We start from the raw sequence: 12,094 nt of genomic DNA on the forward strand, positions 1-12,094 counted from the left end.
CGCGTGCTTACCAACCTCGCCTTCGGCTCGGCTGGTAATTGCACTGGCGGCTGAGGATCCTTTATTTTCCCTCCCTAGGTTAGAAATATACTATACCTATCAGTAAATCTGAAAAGTTGGAGTTGTTATATTAGCTAATTACACTTTCATTTTTCATTTACAATTTTACATTTTTCATTTACAATTACATTTTTCCGTTCAAATTTTTCCCTAAAAAATCGAAAACATCCGGAAAATTCAGGAAAAAATTGAAAGTTCATGTCATTTTGGTTCTGAATATTCATGTTTCATTAAAAATGTAATCAAGTTGCGAAATTTCCGTCTCACTTCCACTGAAAACTGATGAATTTCTTTGAATTCTATCTAAAACTTGAAATCTCATTACCATTTTTTCCTTAAATCGGATTCAATGTCACTCTCATGAGAATTACTACCATATGTTCGGCGATGTTTTTAACATACTGACGGTTTGGCACAGTGGGTAAGAGTGTTGAGAAATTTTAGTCAGGTCTTGATCAGACACTGATCAGGTATATAACGCTATTTTCCACTAGGGTTTCGCCGCCTACCTTCATTAGGCATTAATTAAATTTTAATTTTGTGAGAAAAAATTTGTAACTTCCTAGCCGGGAATCGAACCCAGGACCTCCCAATGTCGAGTCGGGTGCTCTTACCATCTGAGCTACCAGGACACTTAAGAATTTCATTCTCAAATTGAATCATACCCGAGTGGAAATTTTAGTCAGGTCTTGATCAGACACTGATCAGGTATGTAACACTATTTTCCACTAGGGTTTCGGGTTCGACTCCCGGTCGGGTAGAAGGGTGATGATCTAACCATTCAGTCTTGATCAAGCGGTTGCTACAATATACCTTGATAAATTTAGGTGGCATAGGGCGCTTCGTGCGCCTAATCGCTCCATTCTAGAGTTATATGGGTGAATTCGGGGCGTTACGTACGCCCAGCCACCTGACTCCAGAATGCCTTAATCTTTTTTTATTCATTTTCCTTGCCATATATACCCTAATCGAGTTTTTACATTTTTGCGGTTTCATGGGCCGACTTTCTCTCCAACCGTGTCGCATTGTACCCCAGGAGCTGCGCCCCACGTACAGACTCTCCTGGTGACCAAGGGATACCATGGAAAACCTTGGTCGACACGGGCGTCCGTCGACCGAGCTTCATCGGAAAATGTTTTCCTAACACTTCTCCGATAATTGTCGGTATATCTAGACTCCCGTTCGACGGTTTTCAAAACATTAAAAATTCCAATTGCCCCAAGCCGGACTCGAACCCGCATTTCACGGGTGCCGCTGTCTGGCCGAGCGATTTAACCACTTCGGCCACCGTTGCCGGTTTGCCTTAATCTTTCCTTAACGTTTTTCACGATATTTCGGAAAATTTATAACCCTTGTACCCATTCTTGAATGAAGGATGTTGTTTTTTGGAGATTAACGCATTGAACGCATTAAAGTTGTATTAATAGTTTTTGAGTGTGAGGGTGAAAAAGTAAATTTAAAATGCTCAAAAAACCCGGTGGCTTGGTGCAGTGGGTAACTTCGTTGCCTCACATGCGAAAGGTTCCAAGTTCAAATCCCGGCCGGGTAGAATGGTGCGATCTAACCATTTAAAGTGTTGATAATCATCGCAGTATGCAGTAACTGGGTCGAAGCGATGTAAAATAACGATGAAAAAAAAAAATCCTCAAAAAGATAATCATTCATTATTGATAATTATTTATATGAGTGCTAACTTTGATCAGTGCAAGAAATTAATCTCAGATCATCGACTGTGACGTATTCACACCTCACAACGACCGTATAAATTCGTCTTTTTGAAACCGACCTTTTTCTTCATTTTTCCCGTGAATAACCCGTAAAAACAGATAATATGCACATATAGAAACATAAATTCATTTTGGCTCACAATTGTACAGTAATGCCCTACATTCTGCAATTATGTTTTGAAACAATAGTCTCTCGTTTGACTAGGGTGTTTCGATCAGTGACAATCCTGTAGATTCGAAAATATTTTCCTCCCACGCCATCGCTAGCATTTTTCTCGAAGCATTGGACAGATGGCATTACTATACACAATTTATTCAGAGGAGATCGGCACTTGCCTTCTAGTTGAATGAGAGGGGGATATAGCTCATCAAAGGAATAGAATAGAATTGCGAGCGTTCAACCAACGCAACCTGACACTTTTACATAACACGCACTCAGAAACGGAAATTATTGATTACAAAAGTTGGACATTGACAATAATTTTTATATTGGGCATCGGATTGTGATTCATTCTTTGTCTGATTTTTAGAGATTTTTAGAGATTTTAATGTTTACCGTAACCCCGACAAATTTATTTTCTCATTAAGACTATGTTATTTTTATGCTTCTAAATTAATTATTATCAATGATTATTTTTCCAACCCAAATATCGGGCAATATAATTGGCCGATTCGACATCACGTGGTACAAGCTACAGGGTTTTCAACTGATAATTTTTTTATAATTTTCTCTGGTAGTTGCTATATAAAAAACAAAACATCATGCAGTCGAATGAACCCCTCGTCAAACTGACAGATTGAATTCAATTGTGTCGTTGTGTTAATTATACAATTTTCGTTTCTCAATTGTGAGTTTCGTCTCATGGTCCAATTATATTGCCCGACATTTGGGTTGGAAAAATAATCCCCCGAATACCACACGAGCTGCAAAACTAATCGGGCATTTTCCTCAAGGTTCCCTGCATACAAACGAATCTATCGGAAAATACCCGATAATTTTGAAGCTCTTATGGTATTACAAGTGATAATAATTTAAACTGCCGATTGAGTACAGACTTAACTAGAATGTTTCTATTGATATTAACTTCCATTTATAATTTATTTCTGATTTTAATCTTTAAAATTTGAGTTATGTTTATACGACATTAAGTGAAATTCACATCACTTTTTTTTCTATCTCTGTTACTGACAAAGTGATGAATGGTCAAACATTTTTCGTATCCGATGGGGGAACTAGGCGGCAGGTAAACTTCATTTCATCCAAATGAAGGGTTATTAAACATCAATAAATTCGTTCTCTTCGCTGTCTAAATAATAATTCCATTTCTAACTAATAACGTCTTTTTGTGAATTAAGAAAATCCTCATTTATCCTTTAAAAACTATTTATTTAATGCGAATAAAATCGCAAATAAAGATTAAACGAAATAGCCTATTTGAATAAACCCATTTATTTCATTCAAATAAAATTTATTCAATTCAGATATATTATTTCTCCGGGGGATCACCATCAATTTCGAAAACTATGAGTTTAATTTTAATTAATCTCACTGAAGAGGGGGGGGGGAGGGGATGCAGTTTTAATAAATTCTGGGTTGACATTGCGCCTAAAAGACACTCTTACTTTATTCTATAAACTATGACAAAAAATTTACTCCACAACAAACCGTCCGAACTACTTGCACATATCCCTATGAACATGTTAATTTTAGGAGATCGACTATTTCTGTCATTTCTCTGTAAATGACAGGTACGCGGTACACGAATTTTTGTCTCCTCCTGAAGTTTCGAGGATAAAAAAAATGACTGGTTAAATTTCCCAAGTGACATCAAACAGGGATTCTTAGTTCTCCATGAAAGAGTATCAAACTTTTCTCATCTTCCGAATGAGAAATATATTCATGTTATAACCTGGTCCCGGTGAACGGTCTACGCCTGCTTTTCTCTACATTTCCCCTCCTTAAACTTCGTCGCTCTCTCTTCTTATTCATTTTTTTTCCCATCTTTTTGTTCAACCATATATACTTTTCCTCGAAGCCGGTGGGAGCCGTCTCAAAATGTACTTTCTGTCCGCACCTTCCATTCGAGAAAAGTAGGGTTTTCGCGGTATATCACGCTGATGTGAAAGCTCGCAACTCCGTGACGCTACTCTTGGGTTGAAAGACACGAAGTGGAAGGAAGAAAAACAAAAAGTTTTACAAAAAAGGCGCGTGGAGTGAGAGGGGAAACGTATAAGATGTAAGGAAAAAGTGGAGGGTAGGGAAAAGGAGACATTGGGTAGAAAATATTTGATCTTCAGAGGTGACTTGGCTGACATTGCTATCACCTTAACAACCCACTGGCGACCACTTCAACTTCTTCACTCGGGTTGAAATAATGGCGCTGGGATAATCAAGAATATCTCTTTGGTGGTGTCACACATTGTTTTTTATCCCATTATGTGGAGACGTGATGTTACCAAATTCAACATAATGTTTTTTGCAATCATTACTATTATTGGGGAGGAAAGGATGCACTGAGAGAAAAATCTCCCAACATGTAGATCATATTTACTTGAGGGAAATAAATTATTTTCAATGACTTAAGGTATATCCCAAGACAATCGGACGCAAAAGTTAGTCCCTATGGATTTCCGGAAAAAATTCGAAATAACTTAATTTATGGCATTCTCATAAGTTATTGGATTTTTATATTCTCATGTGTTATTGATGCAAGTAACAATGACTGTTTGAATCAAATCAGTAGGGAAGTGGTAAAATGGTTCAAGTGGACTTATCTCCCAGTTGAATTTTTCAGGAATATTTCCGAATCTAAAGGAGAAATTTTCGTAATTACATTTGTTGTAGCTCTCAGTCGCCTCTGCAAAAAAAATTTGTTTGAAACGCAGCAAATAAGTCATTATCTAAAGTTAACTGGCTCAACGGAAAATCTCGACCGACTTCGGGACTCTTCGGGTTCACGGGAAAATCACGAAGCAAATCGCCAAATATGAAATTTCAATAGTATCAATTTATTCCTCAAAGAGTATATATCGGTTAGTCAGAGAGTCACCTATAGAGTACAGTATCAAACTAATCGAGTATCGAGTACATCACCGAGTATTATGTTGAGTCTAGTGCTCTGTGTAGCGTCTCTATTTGATTCAATTATCAATTAATTCCGAGTTAACTATCAATTATTTTGAGTCAATCATCAAGTTTAATATCCAGAGAATCTCTAGTGCAGTGAAAAGACTATTATCAAATTGACATTGAGACATTCATCAATTCGTGTATCCCTGAAATCAAGACGCGTGGCTTGCCCCACAAATAAAGTCCATCACCAGTGTTTTGTAATCCGCGCGTCGTTAATTTTCACCATTTCCATATCACGTGTCCCCGATTCGCCCTAATGTTAGCCGCAATCTCTAACAAGATTTCAATAAAAATTTTGCCATTTCCCTTAGATTCCGAGATATTCACTGCCACCCGAATGAAGACCTCGGCCATGTGCTGCGGGACTTCTCCCGACATGATCAGCCGAGACAAAATATGCTCAACGCATTACAAAGGAAAAATTTCCTCCCTCCATACTCTAGCCAAAATATCCTGAAAGACCTAGACCTCATATGCATAGACATCATCACAAAGTTTCTGAAAGAAAGCAATTTAAGAATATAAGACCTAACTAAGACACCAATGTACACATCTATACACGAATCTATCCACGGAGAGAAATATTCAATATAAATTACGTATCTTTTCCGTAATTCCGGAGTGAAATGTAGTTGTAGCAAATTTTACGGAACTGTCACGGAATTTTTCCGGAGCGTTCCGTAATTTTTATCTGAATTGCTTGTGAAAAATTACGATACCGTCACTTCAATTTTCTGAGTCCATTCCGTAATCGGTGAGTGAAGTGAGAGTTCCGTAATTTTTACTGAACATTTCTCTCCGTGTATAAACTGCCTGTCTTAGGTTATATATTGTTTTCTGTTATTATAATTCTTCTTTTTTATTTTATTTTCTATCCTATATTGATAAGCTGTATAAACTTGTAAAGTTTTGTGCTAAAAAAAAAGAGAGATTCACTGAAAACCGGTCAATAGTCAAAATGGACTTAAATCGTTTTACCACTTCGCTACTGAAATAAGAAATTATTTGTTAATTAATTTTTTGTGAATTCCCAAATCTGTGGTATGGTCCATGTAAGAACTGTAAAGGGTACTTGGATACCCTTAATATATAGGTATCGATCATTTCCGGACTCTCTTTTATTTTCTTACAAATCTTTTTAATGGCTCTTTTTCAACACCCGTTGTGTAACAACGTTGGTCAACAATTCGGCTGAATTTTTCTACCTTGAATTCGATTTAAGGGGAAAAAGTTGATGGAATTTCAAGTTTCTCTGACAATTGAAGTAAAATCTCAATTTTTTAGCGACAGGAAGACGGAAATTTCACAATTTACATGAGTTTTCAAGTAAAAAAGAAAATTCACTCTCCTAAAGTAAAAAATAAATTTCACCAAATTCTGTTGGATAACTCTATGCTATTTTTTGGTTTTTCCCATTACCGTATACCGTTCGGTTTTTACAGATACGAGATCGGCTGCGCGTGCTGCGCACGCGCCTTCTCATCTCACGTAGTGGCGCTTCGGTTTCAGTCTTACGTTTACGCTTATTCGAGATTTTCGAGATATTTCGAGATCGATTGCCTTTTCCCTTTTTATAATAGGATAATAGGACTGTTCCTTCCCATTTCTACATTCCGACAAGTTTCAATCATCACTTTTTCCAAGGTGTTCCCTCGTGGTCACCACTCCACTTGGTGACCACGCTCACCGCTGCTTAGCTTTCCAAAGCTAACTAAGCCTGTCCACCGATGCCGTGCGCTAGCTCCCCAGGGCTCCAAATTCTCTTCAAATTTCAAGTAATCTCTTTAAAATTTTTGGAATTCCAGGATTTTTTAAGGAATTCTTTGAAAATTTAGAGAAGAAAATTCTCTGAATTTCCCTGTTAGATATTTGTGATTTTATGGATTTATCGAGGCGAATAAAATCAAAAACATTTTGTTTCGATTGGAGCCGACGAAATAGGAAACTGCTGAAAGTTTGATTTTTTTTCGCACATTCACTGCGGTACAAAGGTTAAAATTTCTTCGTAAATAGAAATTCTGGGATATTTAGTAGATAACAAGCGTTCCACTTAGCCGTATCTTCCTCTATTATTTTGTAAAAAAAATGAAAAAAAAAATTGATATTGGTAAAAGTTTCAAATTTCAACAGTTGCAACAATTATAACTTTTTCGAAAAAAACACCACTAGATGATGGGGCATCTAATTGACCGCATACCGAAAGCTATAAAAATTCAACCGAGAAATCATTCCTCCCCCAAATTTGACAATCCCCCCCCCCCCCCCCCCCCCCCCCCCNCAATCCCCCCCCCCCGTCCAACAGCCAGGAAATCGTAATCTCAGCCTGACTGAAAAACGATTTTTAAGCGACTCGACTGAGCGTTCATCGAGTATCCGCCATCGCAACCACCAGAAAAGAAGTGAACCGAGGGTGGAAGCGGATGGAGGCTCAGAGAAGAGGAAGTCTTCGTTTATTTTTTTTATTCCCTCCGAGGGTGCAAGATGAGTCGACGACACACAAGTCAGTCCTCCTCAAACACATAAAACGCCGAGAGTGAGAGGAACAGAGAAGTTGACTGCTGGGGTAGTGGGCGTGCATCCATCCATATCCATCCCAGGGTGACTATCCCCAGTAGCCACCCTGGCTTTGATTACTTGTTTTAATCTTCCGACTGGCGGGCGAGCATCTGTCACTCGAAATACGTAATTGCACACCCCCCACCCGACGTCCCACCGCGTTTTCATGTCTTTCAGCGTTTATATGCTCGTCTGGGTGACTGCTATTACCTTCTTATTGGTCGCTTAGCGCGTTCGTGTCCCAGCAGATAGCGCTCGCCACGGGAATTACCCTTGGTCGTATTCAGAAAAGCAGAGTGGATGAACAGTTCTCGTTGGATCCTTTTTTTTGTTCAGATCGTTATCGTCTCACGCATCTCGCTCGCGCAATCGCGAGAGAGAGAGTGAGAGGGAGAAAGACGAACAGTTGATTGAACAAGGGAAAGAGGGAGTTTTCAACAAAACAGGGGTGGAAAGGGGTTTGAAGAAGCGAAGTGGGTGTAATTAACCGAGCCGCTCTTCGCTGGCACTTAGATCGAATGCGGAAACAACTGTGGCAACTACATCGGGCCATGAGATAGATGAGACGAGATTCCCAACACGACACTCTACCCCACACATTTACCGTAAGTAGTGCAGTGGGAAGGAGTTGGAATAATTATTTGAGTGAATTAAATTTTGTTTTAATGAATTTTTTTTTTCTGGGAGTTCCATTATCAAATGAGCTGGACGACCGATTTCGAAGGACGTTTCGTGGGCGCTAATGTCATTTTAATGGTCAGTTTATGTTGGGTATGTGACTCTTTTTTTTTATTAGTATGAGGGTTAAATAAAATAGAGAAGTTTTGAGTTTATATTGAAGAATTTAATTGGATTTTTTTTCGAATGAAAATTAATCTGATAAGAAGATATCTGAGTACCTTTTACAGTTTCGTAGGGACCGTTTATCAGTAATAGACCTTTCCGAGGATCAGAGGTAGGCAAAATCATAATGCAGAATTAAAATTATTACATACAAAATCAATTAACTGTGCTGTACAATTTTGAAGTTTTTATTAAATTAATCATCAATCAAATTTTTCAAATATTTTATAAACTAGTAATCAACTTCGCAAGAATGACGATTATTCGGTTATCGGGAAATCAAATTTAGATATTTAGCATTAATTGGTTGATAATAATTGAGAATTGAAAATTATTTTCAAATTTGCATAAAACAAGTGTGGAATTGTTCTTGTATTCTATACAGTATAGTTATTTTTGCTAATAAATTAGCAATATGCTCCCGAATGATAATCTTGCACATCATTTCCTTCTGTCATGTACAATTCATTGTTTATTTCATTTTATTAAATTGAATAAGATTTCCTTTTACGTAATTTTGTCAGATTTTCAACTTAGTTTAATGTTATCAGCATCATTCATCTTATTAACCCTTTTCATCTATACATCCGGATTGTCTTTTTTACAGATCTATCTCTCCCCTCAGCTCTTCGATAAAATTTTAATAGAAAAATTTTATTTACACATATTTGAATGAACGTGGAACATCACATTTGAGAAAACCATGAGAAAACTCACTTTCAGGGAAATTCATGAAAAAGTCAAAATTTTCAAGAATCATCATAAAAATCAAATCAACCAATACAGCTATCGTAATCATCTTTTAACTCCAACTTAATGGTATTAAACAAAATTTTTGAACTATGATGGAATTCATTTGAAGCATGATATTCAAAGATATCCCCGGAATTCTGATTTTCAAAAAGAACAAAATCTTTGAAAATTTTCAGTAATAATACCACGAGACCTGCAAAATTATCGGATATTTCCCGGTTGTTTTGTTGCGTAGCAACGAGAGGGAGAAGTTTTGCAGATTAAAATCCAGAGCGCGCAGCGCGAGGGTTTTTGTGCAAAACTTATCCCGATCGTTGATACGCAAGAAAACATGAGGGAAATGTCCGATTAATTTTGAAGGTCGAGTGTTATTCGACGGATTATTTTTTGTAATCGGATCCTTCCAAAACCGACTCATTTTGACTTTCTTCATGACTTTCTTTCACTCCACAGGAGTGAAATAATATTTGACAGTTATTTGGTTAGAGAAACAATTGCAGAGCTAGAGGGAAATTATCAAAAGCTAGGCGGAAATAACCGCTGTTATTTTAATTAGGAAGTACTTCATGTTATTGATTATTGAACTCTGATTGGCTCAGGGAAGACCAGATCTGATTACCAAAAATAATCGAATAAATAAAAATAAACGATTATTGCTATCGCCTTCATATCTGCGAACTCGGTCAAAGGGACATCCAGAAAAATTTTTTAAGTTATAATTCAATCAATTCAGAACATTTTTTTTAGTTATTGTGGGACAACCGATTTCGAAAAAATTCAAAAATTAAAAAACTAATCTATGAATTAAATTTTAATTAACGGTGGTCGATAGGGCTCGATAATACGTACATTTGAAAAAAAAACATTCAATTCCATCCATTCATTAGCGAACAATGGAAGAAAAACTTTACCACACACATACCCACTGCCGCAGTCTAAAAATTCCATTTTCAGACTTTTTGGATCACAATGGGTCGATATAACGCAAAAAATCCAAAACTTGAATTTGAACGATTACAATGCTTCCATCCGGAAGCAAAAACCATAAGAATTCGATTTTTCTAGAGAATATTTTCTGTTGAACATTCCAATAGAATAGGACAAAAACTAATAGAAAGCTCAGTAGAAATCCAATAAAATGATCTAGCGAATTCGAGAGGTTTTTCTACGAATTTTCTTCCTATGTGACTTTACTTGAATTTTCAGAGAAACGTGAAATTCCATTGACTTTTTCCCCTTAAATCGACTTCAAGCTCGTTTTACGTAAAATTCAGCCAAATTTTTTACAGTGTAGGATAGCCTCAATTCACAGAAGACGAGTCCCTTCTCCAACAGTCAACCTCATCGACTCCGCTAATTTCCCCGCGTCCACTAAAAATTATTAATAAGAATGTAATACTTTGATCAAGTGTGGGCGCCCGAGTAAAATCCTCTTATCTGTAACATCCCCATCTTCACCCCCTCCTGTCACTTGAACCCCCCGTGATTGTGTACATAAGTCTTCACTCTCTAATCGGAAAAAATAATTCCCGGCCATTTACAAGGGGGCACAACAGATGCAGCGAGAGTGTGCGGTACCCTTCGACTCTTGCTTCAGCCATGAGCAAGAAGTGAAAGACCATCAAGAGAGAGGGGCGCAGAGACCTCGTCTCTGGGGGTTATTTTCAGTCGATTATCTGCTAAATGATGGGGTCAATGAAGAGTGCGGTGAACCCCCCCCCCCCATTCTCTTCATTCGTCAGCGGGACATACCGGACTCTATACTAGCTTTCGAGAGGAGAAAAAATCCTCACTGAATACAGTTATGAAAAGGGGAATTGTCTGTGTGTGTACCGGATCGGTTGAACGCGTTTACGTTTTCTCGTTTCGTATACCATTAGATGAGTATTTTTTCTCCTCTGTGCACATTCATGGCTTTCACCAACGAGCAATGGATAAGCGTCGATTGGATTCGACGAATTCCCAGTGGCAGTAGGATATACATATACAGAATTTAAAAAATGCCTGGCCGTATTCTGCTGTCTCCTCTCTGAATTCTCATTCATCTCTCTCTCTCTCAGTTCTCTCTGTATATCTTCGTCTCTCGCACACTCAATATTTTTGTAATTCTCTGGATGGAAAAAAAAATTTACCATAGAGAGAACAGAGAACGAGATTTCCCAACGTGGGCTCTCCTTCTTTTTACGCTGATTGGGTGAAAATAAAAATAGAATTTAAAAAAAAAGGAAAAACGATGGGTAACAGCCAGAAATTTCGATGAAATGTAAAACAGACAATTTTTTTATTACTTTTTGTTTTATGATTTTTTTAAGGGAGATTTATGAAAATGGTTTTGATAGTAAAATTTTTGTGCTGGGGTGAAGGCAGATGGGGTTTTGCGGGTGGCAGTGAGTAAATTGTCATTTCAATGACCGAAATTCCGGTGATGAATGCTTAATTGTGGGGTAGAAAGGGTAAGAGGTATGGAGAGAGGGGAATGGTGCAAGCGTTGTGCTGCGTGTCCAATATCGGTGATCCCTTTGCTGTATGGTTCTGCATAGGGCGGGGGAGTGAGAGAGGTTCATTAATTAATCCAGGAGGAATGGAGCATGGGTGGGCTCAAAGGAACCCCTTCTTGCCACATGCTCCACGCTTCGGTCCATTCATTTAGTTATTTAACTTTTTTTTGAGAAAAAAAAATACAAAACGTGGGGAATACGTTTTTGCGTACGTTCAGAAAATTTAATGCTGCTCTTGTGGTAACATCTGAGGGATAATTAATTTAGTAATTGAATTTCCTTGAAAAGTTGGGTAGTTATGTATTTCCTTTGGGGGTTGGGATTTTTTGTTTTTGGAATTTCGTTGGTAATTAAATTGCGATTTTGCAGGTGGTTGTGGTGCAGTGTTACAGAATTACTCTTGAATTTTCAAGTAAAATATCTTGAAGATGTTAATCGCATTGTCACTATGTACACGGAGAGAATTTTTTTAGAAAAATTCTGGTGCTAGCACGGGAAAAGAGGCGCAAAGTGACGGCCAGAAA

General features: G+C 37.6%; 1 non-coding gene across 1 annotated transcript; it reads right to left on the reverse strand.

Annotated features, from left to right (window-relative positions):
- Positions 1–618: 618 nt before the first annotated feature.
- On the reverse strand, positions 619–692 carry Trnas-cga. The gene has a single exon. It is a non-coding gene; the product is annotated as a tRNA-Ser (tRNA).
- Between the last annotated feature and the right edge of the window lie 11,402 nt (positions 693–12,094).

The sequence above is a fragment of the Diachasma alloeum genome, unplaced genomic scaffold, assembly GCF_001412515.2.
Source record: "Diachasma alloeum isolate Michigan unplaced genomic scaffold, Dall2.0 Dall_scaffold_00299, whole genome shotgun sequence".
In the NCBI taxonomy this organism is placed as follows: Eukaryota; Metazoa; Arthropoda; class Insecta; order Hymenoptera; family Braconidae; genus Diachasma; species Diachasma alloeum.